Source organism: Trichosurus vulpecula, chromosome 9, assembly GCF_011100635.1.
Source record: "Trichosurus vulpecula isolate mTriVul1 chromosome 9, mTriVul1.pri, whole genome shotgun sequence".
Taxonomy (NCBI): Eukaryota; Metazoa; Chordata; class Mammalia; order Diprotodontia; family Phalangeridae; genus Trichosurus; species Trichosurus vulpecula.
Window position 1 is genome coordinate 120,616,468 of NC_050581.1, and position 14,693 is coordinate 120,631,160.

At 47.9% G+C, this 14,693-nt stretch overlaps 1 protein-coding gene across 1 annotated transcript in view; it reads right to left on the reverse strand.

The window, feature by feature from the left end:
* The window catches only part of CACNA2D2 (calcium voltage-gated channel auxiliary subunit alpha2delta 2), a gene marked incomplete in the record, with an annotated part of 383,646 nt that extends 379,716 nt beyond the window's left edge, over window positions 1-3,930 (reverse strand). The window contains 1 exon segment of the mRNA XM_036738955.1: window positions 3,890-3,930.
* Window positions 3,931-14,693: the final 10,763 nt, after the last annotated feature.

The window sequence follows — 14,693 nt, forward strand, 5'->3', positions numbered from 1 at the left end:
GGAAATCAATTATATTAAAATTCAGTTATAAAAATATTTTTATTAAAAAGCACATTCATAGACCCCAGTTTGAAAATATCTGGTCTAGACAGAGTCCTTTATTATAGGGACAGGAGACACATACCAAAGGAGAGTAATAGTAATCCCCAGCCCTGGAAAAAAATTCAACAAAAATCTAAATCCAAACCTCTTTTCTTCCATTAGGGTAAGTACAGGAAATCAAGGTGCCTGGAGGTTTTAAGAAATTAAAAATAAATAAATAAATTGCCCCAGATCCCAAACCACAGCCCTGACATAATGGGAAAGCTCAAAGCAATTTGGCACTGATGTTGTTATCGAGGCAAGACTAAAGAGAACAGCCCTCTACCTGAAAGCTGCACCGTCTCTATCAAGGTTCATTCCACCGAACCATCTAATTCTGGTGATTTATGGCCAGGGAAATTGTCCGGGAAGTTTACCTCCTCCAGCCTGTCTGTTCCTCTCCTAGGAAATAATGCCTCTATCGGAGACTGTGTCATTATGGACCCGAGAGCCAAACACTACCTAACAGATGTGGGCATAGCTTCTTTTGTGATTTTCTGGGGGAGGAGGTTTTTGCTTTGCCCATAGCCTGGCCCATATTCTCATGGGGAGATAGTGTCAGAGGTAAAGGCCTCTGACACCTGCCCTCAACCCCTCCAGGGTGACCCTCCAATCTCACACTGCTGACATCACGGCCCCATCAAACTGGAGAGCTCTGACTGCCATCTCTGAGTTTTCCACACTTCAGCAAAAGCTGTTCTGTTCTCAAATCAAGACTGGCAGGGTGCATGGGAGCATTCAGCGGTGGGGAATTCTCTCTCTTTTTTTTTTCTTGACAAGGGCCAAAGATCAAATTGACACCTGTTTATAGAGGGATATGGGAGAGAGGCTGCCCACAGAAGCCAGGCTGGGAAGTGGTCTTTAATCTAAGTCTCACTCTGCATTTGAGGACCTTTTTGACACCAACCTTCCCTCTGCTCCCCATCCCCACCATATATACCTTGACTCTCACTGGCTCTCCAACTATAATTTGCAAGGTGCGTTCATTCAGCCTCCTCCCTACCCCACTCCATGAACCTAAACTACACCAGGCAAGTGAATAGCTTCGAGCTTTCTCTGAAGACTCATCTGCATGCCTGCCGACTTCCCATCCCCGGCACTAGTGAAACACTGGCCCATCTGTACCGTCTCAGGGTCTAACACCAACCATTTTATGAAAACTTATGTATGCATAACCATCGTCTGGGCACCACTGCAGGTTGCAGGGAGAAATCGAGCAAGTGAGAGACATCTATTTTAGAAGCGCTAAGAACCTGGCTGGAAAAAAATAATATTAATTGTGCTTTTGCCTGAGCTCAGCTTTGTGGGGGGTGGGGGGTGGGCAGGGAACACTTCAACAATTCCCTGCCTCCTGCCTATTTCAAATGTTAGTTTAAATCAGTTCTAATCATTAGAAGGCAAGAAAAAATCTATAGCATTAGAACTTTATCTCCTCCAATTAAAAAGAGTAGCAGTAAAGGTACTGGCACAAATAAACTGGCATTTGCAAGATGAAATGAAGTACATTTTCTGAGTTTGATTTTGAGGACCTGTAACTGTCTGGAGGTTTTTCCCCCCTATCTCAGTATAGTGTACCCCTATCTCAGTAGAAAGGATCAATGCAATTCTCATGTTTCTCTCCTCCTTTGGAGTCCACACTTTATCGCTGCAGAACCCCTCTTCCTGTTTTTCCCTGGCCACCTCCTCTGGCAATCTGGCCTCCTGGGGGCAACAAGAGGCAGATTCAGGAGGGCAGACACCTGCCCATGACCAGCGCCTAAAGGACTTTGCCGAGCAGCTGGATAAATGATTGCGTGTAAGAGCTCCAGCATGCCTGCACCTTTCAAGAGTCCTTCAGGCAGACGGGGACCATCACCCATTGGGGTTGGTAGTGTGTCAGACACACAGAGGGATATATGAGTTTAAACATCCACATCTGATACCTGACCGCGGGATAAATTATCCACATTAAGCCTAATGGCTATTTTAAACTAATACCCTGCTCCCCAGACAATACTCATTTGTTAGTGTGCTTCAAAACCACCTGGCTATAGATTCAATCTGGGGGATCAAACAGAAGTTAAAGTTGTAGCTGGGCTCCCAAGGATGTGAAACCTTTCTGCCAACATTACCCTTCATGAAAGCTAAAGGATCAGGTAGAGGCTAATTAACATCCACCTTTTAACTCTGAACCCTAGCTCCTACAAAAGACATGAGAGAAAGTGCTGGGAAAATCACCTTTTTATTAGAAGCTGGGAATAAGGCCTCAGACACTTGATAGAGAGAGACATAAGGGTTCAGAGAAGGAGGTGGCTGTGCAAAGAGAAAAGCGAATTCCTGGCTCCAGCCAAAATGTTTTCTCTCCCAACCGCCTCCCCAATTCATTCAGCATCCTTTTTCAAAGAGGTAATTAAGAGCAGAAAACACCAAGGTGCAGAAGGGGAGCGGGAGGGGAGAGGAGGGGATGCTTTATAAGCCTGCAGATAAGGAGCAAGGTGTGACCATTGGAGGGGGTGGGGGGGGGAACACTCATTGAAAAAGACCAAACACAGACTGTCTCTGGGGAAAGGAGACTGTGTTGAATGGAAAGACCGGGTTGTAGTTGGTGCTAAAACTCTGCTAGGCAGGCAATCAGAGGGCTGGAGACAGAATACCAGACACACCGAGTGTATCTCCATCCCCGAATTTACCCTTCTTCCTATCCCTCCCCGCTGAACAGGGGCTTTCTATCCAAAGGGCTCCGGTCGCTCTGGGGACAAGCAGAAGTGTGTGCGTGTGTGTTGGGGAGCGGGGTGGGGAGTGGATGAACTAGGTCAGCCTCTTCATGCTCACCCTAAGAAGGCTCAGGGCTGGGCTCCCCGACTGTCTGTAAACATGCTCCCCCCCCCCACTTCTCCAGACCAGGCTCAGTCAGAGAGAGGGGTGCGCTGCGCAGAGAGAAATAGAGATGCCGGGGCTCGTCATCTTCATGAACTTTCCTATTTGCCTTCCTAGCCCATCTCCATCTACTAAAGAAAAGGGGTTCTGATCTCATCTCGGAAGCTTGGCTCTCCTTCTGCGTATACCCGGCCAGGGAAGGTGTTTGGGGTATCGACGTCCATCTGGGTTGATCCCTTATAGAATGAACTAAGCAGCTCCTGCAGCCTCACTCAAGCTATCACTGACCCCTCTCCCCACCTCCCCTTCTCCCTCTTCCTCTGTCCCTGCTCTACCCGTTCTCTGTCCCCCTCCCCTCCTCCGCCTCTCCCACTCCCCTTCTTTCTTCCAGTCCTACCCCCTCCCCTCTGCTTCTCTCTCCCTTGTTCCTTTCCCCTCTCGGCCTCTTCCCTCCTCCCCTATTCCTCTGTTCGTCTCCTCCTCTCTTCTCTGTACCGTTCCTTTCTCGCCCTTGCCCCCTTTCCCTTTCTCTTCGCTTTTCTCCAGCCCAAGTTCTCCCCTCTGTCTCTCTCCTTTCGCCCCTCCTATTTCCCATCCCTTCACCCCATTTCCTTCTCTCTCCATCTCTTCTGAACCCGCACCCCTTCGTTCCCGAGAGCGACCTCTGCCCCCGGCCCCGCGGACTCCAGAAAGTCAGTGGCGGCGGCGGTGGCGGCGGCGGCGGCGGCGGCGGCGGCGGCGGCGGCGGCAGTGGCAGCGGCAGCGGCTGCGAGCAGCGCAACCTGTCTGCTCCCCAGCCCCCTCCCCTGCCCTGCCCTGCCCTGCCAGGCTCGGCTCGGCTCGCCTCCGCTCCGCTCCTCTCCGCGCTCCGCCGGCGGCTCCAGCCGCTGCCGCTGTCACCGCCGCTGCAGTTGCCGGGGCTGGGGACGCCGGGCTGCGGCCGGCCACTTACGTGTGCTGCTGGGGGAAGCTGTAGCCGAGGGCGCCGGGCACGGGGAGGACGAGCAGCAGCAGCAGGAGGTGGAGGTGGAGGTGGAGGTGGAGGTGGCCGCCGCCGCTGCCGCCGCACAGAGCCCGGGCGAGCGAGGAGGCGCCGCAGGTCGGAGCCGACACCGCCATGTTTCCATGAACGACTCCGCGCCCAGCGGAGCAGAGCGGAGCGCGGCGCGGGCACCTCGGACCGGGGAGAAGCTGGGGACCGGCCGGGGGCCGGGGGCCGGGCTCCGGGCCGCCTGCTCGGGCCTCGCCTCGCCGCCCTGCGCCCTGCGCTCTGCGCGGCGCCTCTGCTGCGCTGTCCGGAGTGCCTGCCCCGGGAAGGCAAGGGAAGGCAAGGCAAGGGAAGGCGGCCCCGGGCGGGAGGGCAGTGCCGGGGCTGGGGCTCGGGCTGGGGCAGCGGCGACCCCGGCTCAGCTGCGCTGCGCCGGGCTGGGCTGGGCTGGGCAAGGCTGGGCTGCGCTGCGCTGCCCTGGCCAAGCAGGCTCGGCTGGGCTCGGGCTCGGGCTTCCGCCGCGGCCGCTGGAGCCAACACACTGAGCGAATACAAACTGATACTTTCCTTCAAATATGCAGCCGCCAACCTGCCCGCCCGTCGCCGCCGCCGCCGCCGCCGCCGCCTCACCCTCCGAGCGGCCCCCCCGCCTCCCCCCGCCCCCCGGCCTGGAGCCGCGCCAGTGCTTTCCTCGGCTCCAGAGCGCCTCCTTCCCTCGCTCTCGCGGCCTTCCACCACTCCCCCTCCCGGGCCGCTCCGCTCCACGAGCCGCCCGCGCGCGACATCAGAGCCGCGCGCGCGCTGGGGACGGGGGGAGGAGGGGGGCCGGCGACCGAAGCAGGCGGCGGTAGCGGCGGCGACGAGCGGGCCGGAGCTGCAGCGCGCTCCCGGCCCCCGCGCGCCCCTCTCACCCGGCGCTGTCTCACTCCCCCTGCCCCCCACGCGCACACACGCCCTTCCTTCTGCTCCCTGGAGCCCCGAGCCCCTGACCTCGGTCCTCTACATTGCGCGGAAGTCAATAGCAGATCTCCATGACATACACACGTCTTCACTCGCTCTGCCTGTCAGGGCCTTCCTAGTGAAGTCCAGCCGAGTTTGTCCTGTGCACGTCCCCCCAGCTCATACTCGCTCTAAACCTGAACCCTCCGGACCCCCAGATCTCAGAGAGTTCTCCGGAGAACGAAACCAGCTTGAAAGGAGCTTACGTTCTAGGGGAGACGTAGTTACAATACAGTACCATAGCTCCAGAACTGGACTAAACCTTACAAGTCACCTAGTTCTTCTCCCCCATTTCACAGATGAAATTGGGACCCGGGGAGGTTCGCTAAGCGACTTGCCCAAGGTCACAAGGTGGTTAGCAGGCAAAGCCAAGATTCAAACCCAAGCCCTTAGATTCCAATTAGAGCTCTCTTTCCATCGAACCACATTGCTATTCCAACTATGCAAATATGGACAAGGTAATGCGAGGAGAGGGAAAGAGTGAGAGTGAGAATAAGAGTGACAGACCCACAGACACACACACACACACACAGGTCACACGCACAGAGGTCAAGAATGAGAGAGTGAGAGAGACAGACAGAGACAGAGAGACAGACAGAAAGACAGACTTGAGTTTAGGGCTTCATCATCTAGACGACTGCAGCAGCCTTTTTTGGTCTCCCTGCTTCCAAGCTCTCCGTTCTCCATACTGCCCTTAACGCAGCAAAGTAATTTTCCCTCCCCTGTTCAAAAATCTTCAAGGACTCCCTATCGCCTTTGGAATAAAGTTCAAACAGGCGAGCATTGAAGGTCTTCTGCAGTTTGGCAGAACCTTTCCAGCAGCTTCATCCTGCTCCCTCCACTTCGTGAACGTTAAATTCCTGCCAAATGGACATGACATGACCCCTTCACTTGTGCTTTTGTGACTTTGCATGGGCTAAAATACAAATCTCTTCCCATCTCTACTTCAGATCTCAAGGATCAACTCAAACATTTTTCTGTTTCTGTCTCTGTCTCTCCCCCTCCCTCCCTTTCTTTATCTCTCCCTTTGTCTCTGTCTCTCACTGTCTTTGTCTCACCCTTTATCTCTCCCTCTGTCTCTGCCTGTCTCTCTCTCTCTCTCTCTCTCTCTCTCTCTCTCTCTCTCTCTCTCTCTCTCTCTCTCCCTCCCCCGCTGTTCCCCACCTCTTTCTATCTCCCTCCCTTTCTTTATCTCTCCCTTTGTCTCTGTCTCTGTCTCTCTTTATTTCTCCCTCTGTCTCTGTCTCTTCTCTCTCTGTCTCTCTCCCCTTTCTTTATCTTTCCCTTTGTCTCTGTCTCTCACTGTCTCTATCTCTGACTGTCTGTCTCTTTGTCTCTCCCTCTCTTTCTCCTCCTCTGTCTCTGCCTGTCTCTGGGGAACACCTTACCCAGCCAAGGAGACTCCTCTTCAAGGAGGAGAAGCAGGAAAGAGCAGTGTCACCAAAGCCCAAAGACAACGCATCTGAAATTGGTGAAGATTCAAAAGCGCAAAGTGGAGTCAAACAATTTCAGTCAAACCCATCTGAAGTAATGAGCTGTTAGAGCAGCAACATTGCTGCTTACCCTGTGGGATTTGATGCCAGAAAGCTTTCATCATGATATGCGGTGTCTTTTGTGGCCCTTCTCAGTGAAGGTTTGTAGATTCCACTTCTTACTGCAGGCCTGAGAATCCTGCCCCTGCCTCCAGCCCCAGCCCCAGCTCAGGAGCCAGGTTCGTCCCTGGCTCCCTTGCACAGTAGCCTCAGTGACTAGATGAGCCACTAAGATTGCAATTATTAGGGCTTCTTCCTAAATCTCACAGTCAATGTAGGTGTTTCCCGAGGGCAAGAAATGCTCTTTCTCCATTTGGTTCAAACTAGGGCCTCCTGAGGACAGGGCTTTATCTCTCCCTCAGACCAGGGACTCTCCAAAGGTAAGGGATGTGTCCAGACTGGCAGGCTCCATGAACATAGGGCTATGTCTCCACCATAGACCAAGGGGTTCATCTTCCCCTCAAACTAAGAGCTCCTTGAATGTGAGGGCTTCCTCTTTTCCCAAAGGGTAATCCCATGAGTGTAAGGTCTGTGTCTCCTCTTCATTCTGGTGACTTCGTGAGGTTAGGACCATGTCTTCCCTGAGACAAAAGGTTCCCTGAGACCAGAAGTGATGCATTCCCTCAAAACAGGGAGCTCCCAGAGGGAAGGGATAGTGTCTCTGCCTCAGACTAGAAGGTCCGCCTCAGACTAGAAGGTCCCCCAAAGATCCCCAGGATCAGGCTTTGGGAAATGAGGGAGGAAGAGCCCTAGGAGGGAGTGAGCCAGAAGAATCTCTCTCTCCACGTTAGGCTTAGCAGGATTCACCTGTCACACTCTCGGTTGGACCTGTACCTCCTCAACTTTGGCCTCACACATGGCTGCCCCCAAGCACTGTGTGACACTGCCAATCTCCTCCCACAGCTCCTCACTCTACAATAGATCCCAGCCTTGCCACCCACTAGTGAGAGAAAAAACAAGTTCTCTGCCTCATAGGCTACTCCTACAGTATCAGTGGTTGGGGGAATGAGCCAGAACTGGCTACGTGTCAGAATTAACCCTAGTCACTAACTCTGCCACTGACTTTCTGTGAGATCTTGGCTAAGTCATTTCCAATCTCTTGGCCTCCATTCCCCATTTGTAAAATGAAATGAGGTGATCCCTTCTCATTTTTCTAATTTATAGAAGCTCTGCCCAAAGGGGCCTTTGGACATCGGTTAGAACCCTTCATTTTAGAAATGAGCAGACTGAAGCCAAAGGAAAGGAAGAGACTTGTCCAACATCCTGCAGCAAGCTAGTGGCAAATCAGAGATTTGAATCATTCTCTGATTCTTTGGGGGAAAAACAGAATAAAGTTATTTCCCTCCTGGACTGCCAATCATCAAGAATCCTTGTACAGAGAACATTTCTAACATAATCATAGCATTTATAGCTTCAAAAAACGCTCAGAGATCTTCTAGTCTAATGCCCTTATCCTGAATGTGAAGATGAAGAAACAGGCTGTAAAAGGTGACATGGCTTGCCCAAGGTTACACAGGTATCAAGCAGCAGGGGCAAGATTTGAACTTAGGTCCTTTAACTCAAAATTCAATTCTAAGTAACTCTAAGAAGGAGCAATGTCCCCCCTCCCCCCAGGGATCACTTAATAAACAGACACACTGTTCATCCTGGAGTAGAGCTCCCAATGCCCCAGCAGCCCAGGTTGACGTCCCAAACAGACTTCCTGAGCTTCCCTTTTCTACCTTCACAGGCCTAACAATGTTCCTGAATTCCTGACTGAACTAAGTTTGAACCCAGTTCCTCAGAGCATCTCTACCTTTTGCTGAGAACTGACCAGCCGGACATTTCTGAATCAAGCCTGGCAAAAATGGCTGCCTATGTGATTCAACTGCCTGTGAAAATCCAGCCTTTCTTGCCCCCAGTTACCGATGCCTCTTACTGGTCCAAGCCAGGCACTTTGTCAGGTGGTACGCTTTCATGCAAAGAGAGCTGGATTTGAAGTCAGAGGGCCTTTCTTCAGATCCTGGCCCTGCTTCTAACTTGATGTGTGACCTTAGTAAATCCCATGACCTTTCTGGGTCTCGACTTCTTCATCTATAAAATGACAGGCTCAGACTGAATCATCACTAAGATCTCTCCTATCTAAATTCCATGATCCAATGAATATCCAAATCCAAAGAAATATAAAGAATAATCCACAGTCCTTCCCTTCAAGAAGCTTGTCTCCCATTGGGGAGATAAGAGCCATACCCATGATCTGGGTTTTATAATAAAACAATCCAGAGTGTGATTTAAAATAATGAATGGTATAAGGTCTCAGAGAAGGAACGATCAGCATGAGCTAGGTCAGGAGTTGGTACTTGAGTTGGGTCTCAAAAATCTGGGAAGATTTGGAGAGGAAGAAGGGAAGAGAGGACATTCTATACTGAGGGCATAAGGGGAATGGTAGAGGCTGACCAGGCTAGAGCAGAGGGCATGGCATATCCAGCAAGATGACAGAGTAGTTTCTTTCTACGAACTTCTTTAACCCTTGAACTTCCCCTTCCCAAAGGAATTATACATCAGATGCAGAAAAATTACAGCTAAAGAAAAATAGAACTCTTTGTCAAGGTAAAGAAAAAAACTTAGGAATTTATACTGGAGAGTTGAGATACTGAGATGTCTCACTCAGTGTACCGCTAGCCTCCATGAACCCTCAACAGCCAGCACAAATAGAAACTCCCAAACGTCTTTACCTGGGGGCCTGGACCTGGTATAGGGATCCCTCACGATTACAGTAACTATGTCCTGACACCCCTGCTCCTCCTCAGCAAGAATTGGCAGACACAAATTCTGCCCAATCACTCAAAGGAAAGAAAGTGGAGGGAGGAAGTATAGATGATTGCATCGAGACCTACAAAATGGATACTAGAAGCCCAGCTGGGGCCAAGCCTGAGCCACCAGAAATTATTCAGCCCAATGATCTCTGCATCCATCCAACTGAGGAGGCTGAGACTGCATTGCAACCCAGCCTCAGGGGTCTGCTCACCAGCAAAGGGGAAAGGTAAAGAAAATGAGTAAAGGGAGAAAATAAGAAAAAAGGCTGAAGACCACAGATATCAAGAGAAAAGACCTCAATAAAAGCCCAGCACAGGAACACATAAATCATCAGAGAAAGAAGTATGAGTAAAACATCAAAGAACAGCCAAAGCCCACTTAGCAAATATTATAATATGAAGGAAAGTGAACTGATAGTACCCGATGAAAGACAAAAGCCTGTGGACTCCCCAGAGACCATGGAACAGCAACAAGAAACTCCAGAATGATTCAAAAAAGAAATGAAATTCATAATAGAAGAAATTATGAGTGAATATTGATCAGAAATCAGGATTCTCAACAAAGAAAATGGGGCTTTCAATGAAGAATTTCAAAACACAATGATGAGAACAGGGAAAATTAAAGTTAATATAATAGACTATCTTGTTAAAGAATTTGAATAATAACAGCTAATGCTTATATAGCACTCTAAGCTTTGCTAGGTCCTTTACATACTTTATCTTGTTTGATCCTCACGACACACCTGTGAGTTAGGTGCTACCCATTTTACAGATTTTACAGATGGAGAGACAGAGGCTGAGAGTTTAAATGACTTGCACATAGCTGAGAGAGGACTTGGACCCCGTTTTTTTCCAAGTCCAGATCCAGTTCCATCTACTTAGCTTCCTACCTGGCTCTAATTTGAATCTGTGTGAGAGAGAACACAAAAATATTTAAAGGGAGAAGAGGAGGATAGAAAAAATGGTAATCATAGTAAACAACAGCAACCATACCTGAATTATATGGAGGTTAAAGCACTGACCTTGAAGACAGCATGAGCAGAAATGAGCTAAGGATCATAGGTCTCCTGGGAAGTACACGACAAAAAGGCTGATTACAATAATGTAGGAAATAATACAAGAAAACCGTCCAGAATTTCGGAATAGATTAAATGGTGTATTGGAGAAGACGGAGAAATAAGTTTAGAAAGGTAAGTTGGAACTACCCTGTGAAGAGTAAATATCAACGGATCATCGATTTAAAGCTAGAAGGGACCTCAGAGATCATCCAGTTTGATCCCCTCCCCCCATATTACAAATGAGGAAACTAGAACCACAGGTCATGTGACTTACTCAAAGTCACGTAGCCAATGAGTAACAGAGCTAAGATTCGAACCCCACACTTTCTTAATCTAAATCCACCATGCTTTCCACCAGAGTTTGACCTTGAACCTGTAGGCACTGGATCTGATAGTCAGTGTTTGAGCTGGGGAGTAATGTGATAAAATCAGTATTCTAGGAAGATTAGTTTGCCAAGGTGTTCAGGATAGATTGAAAGGGAAGGGACTGGAGGCAGAAAGAAAAGGTAGAAGGTGATGAAGTTCTAACAGAGTGGTAATATAGGGTGAACCTGAAAGACATTCCTAAAGGAAAATCAATAGCACTTGGTGACAGATTAGAGATAGAAGAATGAAGGAGAGAAGTGTCAAAGATGACTCAGAGGTTAATATACAAATCTCCCTGGGAGGGATAACACCTCCAGTCAATATCAGTAATATACATCTTAGCATGAATGAGTTTCTGATATTCAGATGAGAGCAGTTTTTATGGTGGAGGCAGAGGAAGGGTGGTCAAGAAACATGATTATTTTCTAAGGGTTTGAAGAAAAGGAATTCCTAAAAGGGAAGATGAGTATATGGGTGCTGATGACCAATTTTGCCTATTTCAAATTTTTATCTGGAACCTCTGTTGCAGACCAGAGCTGGGGCACAGGTGGTGTTGGATTAGGCACTGGGGTTTGGACTGATACCTGGGAAAAAAGTCATGTCCTCTCATTTCTATAGAAATGCAACCCCCACCCAAACCCCATGCTGCTACAATTTATGTTAGTGTCAGCTGAGATTCACACCTAGCAGAGTTAAGTTCTTGATCACAAATTTTAAGAAGGACATTGATAAGCTGAAGAGGGGCTTGAGTTGATGCTATTTGATCAGTTAAAGGAACTAGGGATGTTTAATCTGGAGAAGGGACGACTCAGTGGGAGCTTGATAATTGTGGAATAGTTGAAGGATTGTCATGGAGATAAAATATTAAACTTGTTCTGTTTGTTCTAATAGAAAACTAAGGGCAATGGGTAGAAATTGAAAAGATGTAAATTTAGATTTGAAGGAAGAAAAATTGCCTAATAATTAGAGTTATGCCCAAGTAGCATGGGCTATCTTAGGAGGTAGTGAGTTCCCCATCACTGGAGGTCTGCAAGCAAAGATAGCATGACTACTTGTCAGAATATTATAATGACATATTTTCTTAAGGTACATGTTGGACCAGATGGCATCTGGAGTTTCTTCCAACTCTCAGATTGTGTGTTGCCTCAAATCTCAGCATATACTCAAGTAATCTTGTCAATTTGGAGTATATGTAATTTATTCCCATATCTATTTCTTTCTCTCCTTTCATTTGACTCTTTTTCTCTGTCTTTACTTTTCCCTTTAGAATGTTATTAATGGAAAGGATCTTCAAGATCATCTAATTTATTTTACAGATGAGGAAACTGAGCCCCAGAGAGGGAAAATTATCTGCCCAAGGTCACACAGCAAGCCAGTGGCTGAGTGAAGAATCAAATTCAGGTCTCCTGATTCATGGTGCAATGATCACTCCACCGCCTCCAGACACTTCCTTTCCTTTCCTTTCCTTTCCTTTCCTTTCCTTTCCTTTCCTTTCCTTTCTTTCCTTTTTCCTTTCCTTTTCCTTTCCTTTCCTTTCCTTACCTTTCCTGTCGTTTCCTTTCCTTTCCTTTCCTTTCCTGTCCTTTCCTTTCCCCTTTCCTTTCCTTTCCTTTCCTTCCTTTTTCCTTTCCTTTCCTTTCCTTCCTTTCCTTTCCTTTCCTTTCCTTTCCTTTCCTTTCCTTTCCTTTTCCTTTCCTTCCTTTCCTTTCCTTTCCTTTCCTTTCCTTTCCTTTCCTTTCCTTTTCCTTTTCCTTTCTTTCCTTTCCTTTCCTTTCCTTTCCTTCCTTTCCTTTCCTTTCCTTTCCTTTCCTTTCCTTTCCTTTCCTTTCCTTTCCTTTCCTTTCCTTTCCTTTCCTTTTTTCTCCTTCATTTTGTCATCCCTCTTTCCCTGTTCTTTCTCTTTCAATCTCCTCTTCCCCTTTCTTTCTCTCCTTTCCTCTTTTATATTTTGCTGGTGTGGTGACTACAGAGCTGGAGTCAGGAGACACTGGCACAAATTCTACCTTAGATACATTAGTAAACCAGTTCCTCAGAGCTTCAAGTCAAAAGCATTTATTGCAAATTAGCAAGCATTTATTAAACACCTACTATTCACTAAGCACTAGAGCAAAAATGGTTCCCGCTCTCCAGGTATTCAGTCTAGGGTCTTCCTCCTCTAGTGTCCTCAGTTTCCACATCAATAAAATGGGGATGATAACATAAAAGTGGAATAATTCTTTTACTACCTCCCTCACAGAGTTGTTGTGAGGAAAGTACTTTGCAAAAGTTGGGACTTTTTTTTTTTACTGTTTTAGAATGCTAAATTAATTAAGTGTCTTGGGTTGAGCCCTACTAGGTGCAAAGCCCCAGGCCCAAAACCTTAATTACTAGGTGCTAAGCCTATGTGGTCAGGAAGCCCTCAGGGTTCTAAGGGGAGTTGCTAAGACAGAGCCAACAGTATGCACCTAAGTTCTGGTCACTCAGATGATGTTTGATGACGTCCCAGATGTTGATGGTTTCTTGGTAAGTATGAATTATATTTGGTCTGTTTATAATGCATGTTTGTAATTTGTTTGTATTTGCTCTGAAGTTCAGGGCGCTGGCTTTTTCCCCTGAACTAAGTGAATGATATTTGTATATGTTGGATTAAAGTAAGATTGTTAACCTCTTAACGTTGCTTTCCTTAGTAAAGCAGATCAAAAGAACTTGTGCTGGCAGCATTCTTGTTGTTGGACTTGTGTTGGTCTTTCACCCCCACAGCAGCTGCTAGCCGGATTGTTGCAACAGCTGTGTAAATGAGTTGTTGCTGTTATTCTCCTTACTGGTCACTTGCTTTTCCCCATAGTCTCTCCCCTCACTTCCTCTTTGGCTTTTTACTCGCTAGCTCACCTGAACTGGCAACCTACTGCAAATTTGTTAGTGAGTTAATGACTTACCTCTCCCAGGTAACATATACCCACTTTAAACATGCTCCTTCTTGCGCCAGCGTCTCCAGGTAGGAGTTGGATAGCTCTGGGAGGAGGGAAGGAAGGATATTAATGGTCAGCTACCTACTCTGCCCATGATTAGGGCCAGTCCTTCCCATTCTTTCACAAAGAGAGAGCCATCATGGGTAGACTTCTTTTTGGAATGGTAACTTAGCCATGCTCAGAAATGGGTTTGTTCAATGGGTAAAAACACTTCTTGCTCAGGGGGCTGGGTCTGAATACCTAAGCAGGAAGGGGACTAGCCAGCTGGGTATTTGGCAAAATTGCAACTCCATCCACGACAGATGTGCACCTAAGTGCACCTAATTATAGGGTGCAGTGTTGAGTGAGAGGCTGGAAAATTTTGGTTGACACTCCGTTAAAGGAAGACAAATAAGAATTGGAGGTAATTAGGAGTAAACAGATAATAATAGTTTACATATTCTAACTTCAGAGGCTTATACTTTCTATTGAGACTTCCCCAGCCTGAGCTCCTCAGTGGATGATGTATGGGTCCCGCTTCCTGCCAGATATTAGTATTTCATGGAGGAAAAATAATGCATTTCATGTTAATAGAAGAATAATAAGTGGTTTGTGCACATACTGAGGGCTCCAGCTCCAGCCCCTTCTAATCCAGAAGATGCATGGATTTAGAGATACAGGAATACAGAGATACAGAGCAGATGTATGCAAGTGTGCAAAGGTTAAAAAAAGGAGGTGGGGGAGTGGTTGCTATACACCTAAAAGGAGGATACTTCTACAGGAGGACTAAGAGATCATTGGATTGTGTGTGCAGGGGAGGGGTGTGTTTAGGGGGTGGTGAATGCAGCCAGGTCCACCCTTGGGTCCTTTCCTTAATCTCTCCCAAAAGTTTTCCCTTAAACCTTCACATCTGGCTCCCTGGACTGAGAGGAACCTCGAGAGGCCAAACCTCAGTCCCCATGTCTTTCTTGAGTCTCCCTGGGTGCCTAGGTCTATGTTTGGCTATGCTTTGCTTCTTGAGGAAACAGAGGAACCCATAGTCCAATAGGTTTTCTTATTACTTGGTTGCATATGGGAGTCCTTCTGGGATA